The sequence below is a fragment of the Trachymyrmex septentrionalis genome, unplaced genomic scaffold (assembly GCF_001594115.1).
Source record: "Trachymyrmex septentrionalis isolate Tsep2-gDNA-1 unplaced genomic scaffold, Tsep1.0 scaffold190, whole genome shotgun sequence".
Classification (NCBI taxonomy): domain Eukaryota; kingdom Metazoa; phylum Arthropoda; class Insecta; order Hymenoptera; family Formicidae; genus Trachymyrmex; species Trachymyrmex septentrionalis.
In genome coordinates, this window is record NW_017305072.1 from 15565 (window position 1) to 21785 (window position 6221).

Here is a 6221-nt window from a genome sequence, read left to right on the forward strand (position 1 = left end):
ACTTATCATGCTTGAGTTTCGTACATAATTATTTTAATGGTTCAAAAAAATTATCAAAGCTGTTTTTAAATTTTTCGATACTTCAGGAAAATCACTCTTTCAGTGTACGATCTCGTTAAAAGTCTATTCCACTTTTCGATCAACATCTCGCTTTTGCACGCATCGCATTGACACGGACAGATCTGTTCGTCTTTGCGCATTTCTTTCCCTTTCTTCGTCTAAGCGTCATAGGGCGTATTACAGATTCTCCGTGCTTATAAAACAAGAACGAGAACAACACTCGAGCCGGAGCTTAAAGGAAAACGCTCGTGCTCGCGGCACTGAGCCGTTCATTATGTTCATCAAAGCCTCTCAACGCTCCACTTCGGCAATAGTGTACGCAGGTATATCGTTAGCGTACGAGTGTGCGTTGCATACGTGTGTGTACGTACATGTGTAGATGTATCTCTCCGTGTTCTCTTCTTTGCTGGTGCGCTCGTAAGAAGCCTTCTAAGCTGCCCCGGAGTGCCTTCTTAAGGTCGGTAGTTGGAGAAATTTCTACGCGTAGGTATGCCGAAGTAATCCCTTAGATATTTCCCTTACGTAATGCCTGGGTTGTCCGGGTATTGGATGGGAGAGTTCGCGAAGCTTGTATCGGCACGTACGGGTATTAGAACTCTCTTGAATTTATGGTGGTTAGCTAGTTGTTGCTAGAAAAAGTTCATTCGGAGATACGTTTCCCTTTACTACTGAATGTTACTTTATTTTCATATATATATATATATTAAATAATTTCAGCGATAAAAAAGCGAGAGTACGAAATTAGAGTGAAATGTTGCATTTAGATATTTTGATTGTCATATTTAAAAACCTTTTATCTCGATTATATTATACGCACGCGCAAAATTACAAGTCATTCAATATTCAGCTCACTCGTCTTCATAAATCAACTATCTAAAGTTAGCTAGAAATTATTCAATTTGAATTTTAATTTAATTTCAATTATTTTAAGTACAACGTACTAAAGGGGAGAAGGGAAAGTACGATAAATGTACATCTAAATGTAATGGAAAACGCCATCTCGCGCGACTTAGGATTTTTACTTCGGAAGCTTCCTGAGACACGGGTGAGGAAAATGGACAAGCGCGATGTAGGAATCAAGAACAAGAAGCGAGAAGGGCGCACAAAAGCGAGTGATGGAGGCAGACCATAGCGACTAAGGATTCAATTCTTGTTGGGAACGGGCAAAGGAATAACGCGGAATCAATAGAGGTCGGTCTCGCGATTCTGCTCGGCTTCGTCGTTGTAGTGTTGTCCGTCCGACGCGGGTCGAATGCCTCGGCTAGGTTGAACTCGTTGTATTTTCTCGAAATACGGATCTTCAAATCCTCCCAACCTCCCCTATATCCTCCTTTGCACTCCCCAACCTTGTTCAGGATCCGCCAGGACCGGTAGGGTCCATTCTACGGGGACAGTATTTTTCTTTTCTTTACTGCTTTCTCAATGTCTCTTCTCTCGTTCTATTTCCTCAAACTCAAGCGACTCGTCGCGTTCAATGCGACTTGGCGGAAGGGTGCGAGGAATTACTTACGTTTCATTGCGAACATTGGATTTGTGGCTCTTCTAGGCGGAGCTTTTGCTTTCTCTTTCTCTTTCTCTTTTCCATCCACCTCATTTCGTTCCACCGATAAATGATAATAGCGTTCAATCTGCCTAGAAGATCGTAAAGAGTAAGACATATATCTATCGACTTTAACTAATTTTATTGCTGTCTTAAGTTTGATGTCTGAATTTATTTTCACTATTTGACAAATGTTCTACGAACAGATTGCAATAAATCCATAGTTGAAAGTACTGAACTCCCGTTATCATAATTTATCTCGTTTATCGGCGATATCGATGCGAGCGTTGTTATTTGCCATATCTACTACCTTATACCGTAATCCAGAGAGAGTTTTTCTTTATTTACTTGTTGGCATAAGTTAAACGTTTGTTTGTATCCATTTCATTGAGCACCGCTTTCGGACGATATTTCCCCTCGACTGTTGGGATCCGTATATTCCCAGATGCAAGTAAACGAACCGTGCGATACTATCTCATGCGCGAAATCGCGAAGTCTTTACCCCAGTTCCTGTTTTTCGCCGGAAGCTGCCGCTTCGTCTCCCAAGAACGGCGTGCGCGATCAAGAGAATGCACCCCGGAGTTCCTTCTTTACTTTGGAAAACAGGCCAGCTTTTTCGTTGGATTTGCATCGCTGATATGGAAAAGGTAACGCTTAACATTACGCTTCTCCGATAAAGCACGTATTGGCAATTTAGCGTAACCACAATATTGCTTGGGCACGATATTCCGCGTCTCGAGGCTTCATATATATCATATTACGAGTTCGCGGCAGCGAAAAGAGGGAACAATAATAGGCAGCCTGAGCAATAATAGCGCCATGGGCGAAGATTTTACGAAGGAGAAAGAAGAGATCTTTCAGCTCCATTCCCCGTTTGAATGGACTTTCAAACTTAATTGAGAACGGGAAAAAGTCGGCATGAAGTCTCGCCGTACTTCATTCTCTTCTCTAAGAATTGGCAAACCTGTGCAACTACAGTTTCCATCGTCTCTCACCTTCTTTGTCCAGACAGGTCTGCCATTGTAGATCTTTTGTCGAATAACCGTTATTTACAATTTTTCTAAATTCTAAAAGTAATGTGTATCCACATTTGCGAATATTATTGCTGAAAACGGTATAATTTTTTGTGTTTGGCACGTTATAGTTAATATTTATTAATTTTTAAGAGAGACTTGATTAAGTTTTGGGATAATTTTGCGTAACTATAGATACGCAAATAATATTCGTACTGCAGTTAACACATTTTTAACTCTATTAGTAAAATTGGCTTTATAAATAAGAAAGAGGAAGAAGATGAAAGTATGTGTTTTATCAAAGTCGATATTATAGATTCTCTAGACTGATAGATTGATTTTACTACTTCTTAGATTTTGTACTAATTCGTTACATTTTGTTAAATGCTCCTCTTGATATCCTGAAAACTTTACATAATTTTATACCCTTTAGATGTTGTTTTAAAAAGAAAATATATTTTATATAGTCTACATTCTGATATAGTAATTTCCTAAAATATAATATATATCGTAATATGATACACATATTCAGAACAACATATGTTCAATCTATTTTTCTGAATACTACAAAACAAGAATCATTATATTATAAATTATGAGAACACAAAATTTAATACATTTTATACAAAATAATACATAATGATTTGATAGAAAAGTAAAAATGTCTTAATAAATTATTATGTATTTTAATAACATGTCGGCTAACAAACATTTCGATAATCAATAAATTAAGATGGTTATATAATTGTTGATAAATAAATTAAGATAATAATATAATTGTTGATACCAACAATTATATAGTTATACCATGCGAAGTATATTTTAAATTTCTTCGATCGACTTTATGTTTTTTTACCGTTTAGACATATTTTATAAGCATTGATAAAATGATTCTATCATGATCGAAACGTTTGTTAACCGGCATGTTATTAAAGTTTATAATAATTTATTAAGACATTTTTACTTTTCTCCAATTTGTTTATATATAAAATTTCTGGCGCGTAGTCTTTTTTCTTTTAACTGGTTTTTAAATTATTGAGCCATTACATAATACTATTATATAATTTTAATATATAATGATATATAGAAAATAATAATAGACCGCGACATAATGAACGAAACATATGTTAACGTTACATATGTTAACGTTGTACGAATAGATGCTCTAACTTAAAGGTCCGAGAATCCGTCGGAAGACAAAAGGCATAGACTCTTTGTCGCTCCTGTAATATATCATATTTCCCGAAAAAACTGAGGGACTCGCCTTCGCCCTTCGTCGATTTCTTCCAGTATCGAACAAGGCACCATTGTACGTTTCTCAGTGTATCTCTGTTATCGAAGTAAATCCACGTAGTCCCTTTGCTGAATCGGAGCGCCGCCGCGCGAAATAAGGAACGGAAGCGCTTACACCTCGAGAGGAATTCTCTTCGAGAGCTTTTCTTCGAACGCGCAGATATATACCGACCGCTTCTTCCTCGAAAGGGATTTGAGAGGACACTGGAACTAAAGGGAAGAACGACAACATGAGCAGCGGTGGAGGAAAGCTGGCCCTTCGAGAAACAAAGTCTTCCTCTTTGCTTGTAGCGCCATCGAGAGCTTTACTTTTCATGCGTTCGATATTTCGATAATTGCTTCCTTGTGACTCTCGTCATATCAAGGAGTTACTAGTAATTTTTGTCAGAAACATGGCAAGATGAAATAAATAGATTTCCTCGTTGGTGTTCATAATCTCTAAACTGAAAAGTATATTGCATTCTTCATAAAAAATAATATATTATAATTTGTAAAATGACAGCGATAATATTAATTGACTCAATAGTTAGAAGTGTTGAGAATGATTTATCTTTACATCTGGCATAATAAGAGAGTAAATAAAAGAAAAAATGTAAAAAAAGATAAGTAGGCCTTTTTTTTGTTAATATTTTTGTTAGACTGTCGGGGTTCAAGCGGAAATAATTGACAGTTGGTAATTAGTGTTGATTTAATCACTGTTATTCTAGGCAAAATCCTCACGTACTCATCGACGCGGCCCTTTGCGAGATTCAATTAAAGTTTTGTAGAAATTCTGATTGTCAGCCGAGCACAAGTTTATAACAATTAATAATAATTTCCTTTTCATCGTTATGTGACATAAGATAATGAACTTGCGATGAAACGTGAATTTCACTATGATTCCAGATAATGAAATTGCTGCTCACTTGATTTCAAATGACTGTTTAGATTTATTTAATTTTTTTACAATTCAATAAAATGAGAAAGAAGAAAAGTCAAAGGAAAGTGAATCTCGAAATTAAAAATATATAACTAATTAATCATTTATTTAACGAAATATATAAATATTTTCATTTAATTTTAGTCATTCTTAACTAAGTAAAAGAAAGTGACAATTTTATATAGATAAATAAATTCATAAATTAAATATTGTAATTAAAAGTGAAATAAAAATGGAAACAAATGTAAAAGTCACATCGAAGATCAAAATATAAAGTTGGTAGTAAAAGTAATCTAAAATTAAATATAAAAATAAAATACATTTCTCACGATAAATCAAAACGGTAAGGAAAAATTGTCAGAGAATAAAATTATGTCTTGTTTCGTTTGAAGACGAGAAAAAGTAAAGTCAAAAGTTAAAATAATAAAATTTGAACGTGTGCCATTTCGAACGCCTATGTCATGTGTACTTGTAAAGAACAATACCAATGAGCTTGTCGACATGAAAATTGTGACTGAAAGTATGGCAGTCTGAAGATTTATCGTAGCTTATATTATTACGAGCTTATATTATTACAGAGAACAAGTAAAATTCTATTGTACAGTAAAACGAGCGCAATTTATTATTGATTTGTTTTTTTACAATTATTTTTATAATCTCTCATTGTTATTGTTGCAACAAGAAAATATGTAGCTCGATATTAATTAAATAAAAACATAATAGTGAGGAAATAACTACGAAACTGTGCCATACCTCAAAACCTTGCTGTAACTTTTATATTATTATTTGTTATGCAAATCACTATTTTTCTGAACAATTAAAGTATTCTGTTAATCAAATGTAACCTTCGAATTCAGTTTATTTAATATCTATTTATTTATAATATCTTTGATGCGTTAAAAATTTTATTTTTTTTTTACGGCACTAATTAAATAACTATGTTAATAAAACACGTCAGTTGATCAGTGGAAACAACCGTTCATCAGATAAAAGCTAAGAATGGAATCTACGTTCGCGTTTCTTTCGTTTTCTTTCCGTGTCTCGGAAAACGAAAGGGAAGAATGATACACGTGCGGTCGACACGTCCCAGGTGTTCCTGATTATCTGGGGGAAGGGAAACGCTGGGAGCTCCGAACGGGTCACCTTAAAAGTTCGACAAATTAGCTTTTACAAATTAAACCCTCCCCACGGTCCCAACTTTACCGACGGAATTTAAGGGAATCCGTTCGTATATCGATAGACTATAAAACTTCACCGGATAGGAATGGGTCCGCGTCTGCCCGAGAATTTACTGGAAACGATATCCCTTCCATCGTACTCGCCGTATCCGTACGACTTCTGCTTGCAATCCACTGCGGAAGATCCGACGAAGGATGTCCACGCTTGGGATCTCGTT

At 35.4% G+C, this 6221-nt stretch overlaps 1 protein-coding gene across 1 annotated transcript in view; it reads left to right on the plus strand.

The window, feature by feature from the left end:
* Window positions 1–6221, plus strand: part of LOC108747041 (zinc finger protein 541-like) — a gene marked incomplete at its 5' end in the record, with an annotated part of 44371 nt that overhangs the window by 11420 nt on the left and 26730 nt on the right. The window lies entirely within an intron of this gene.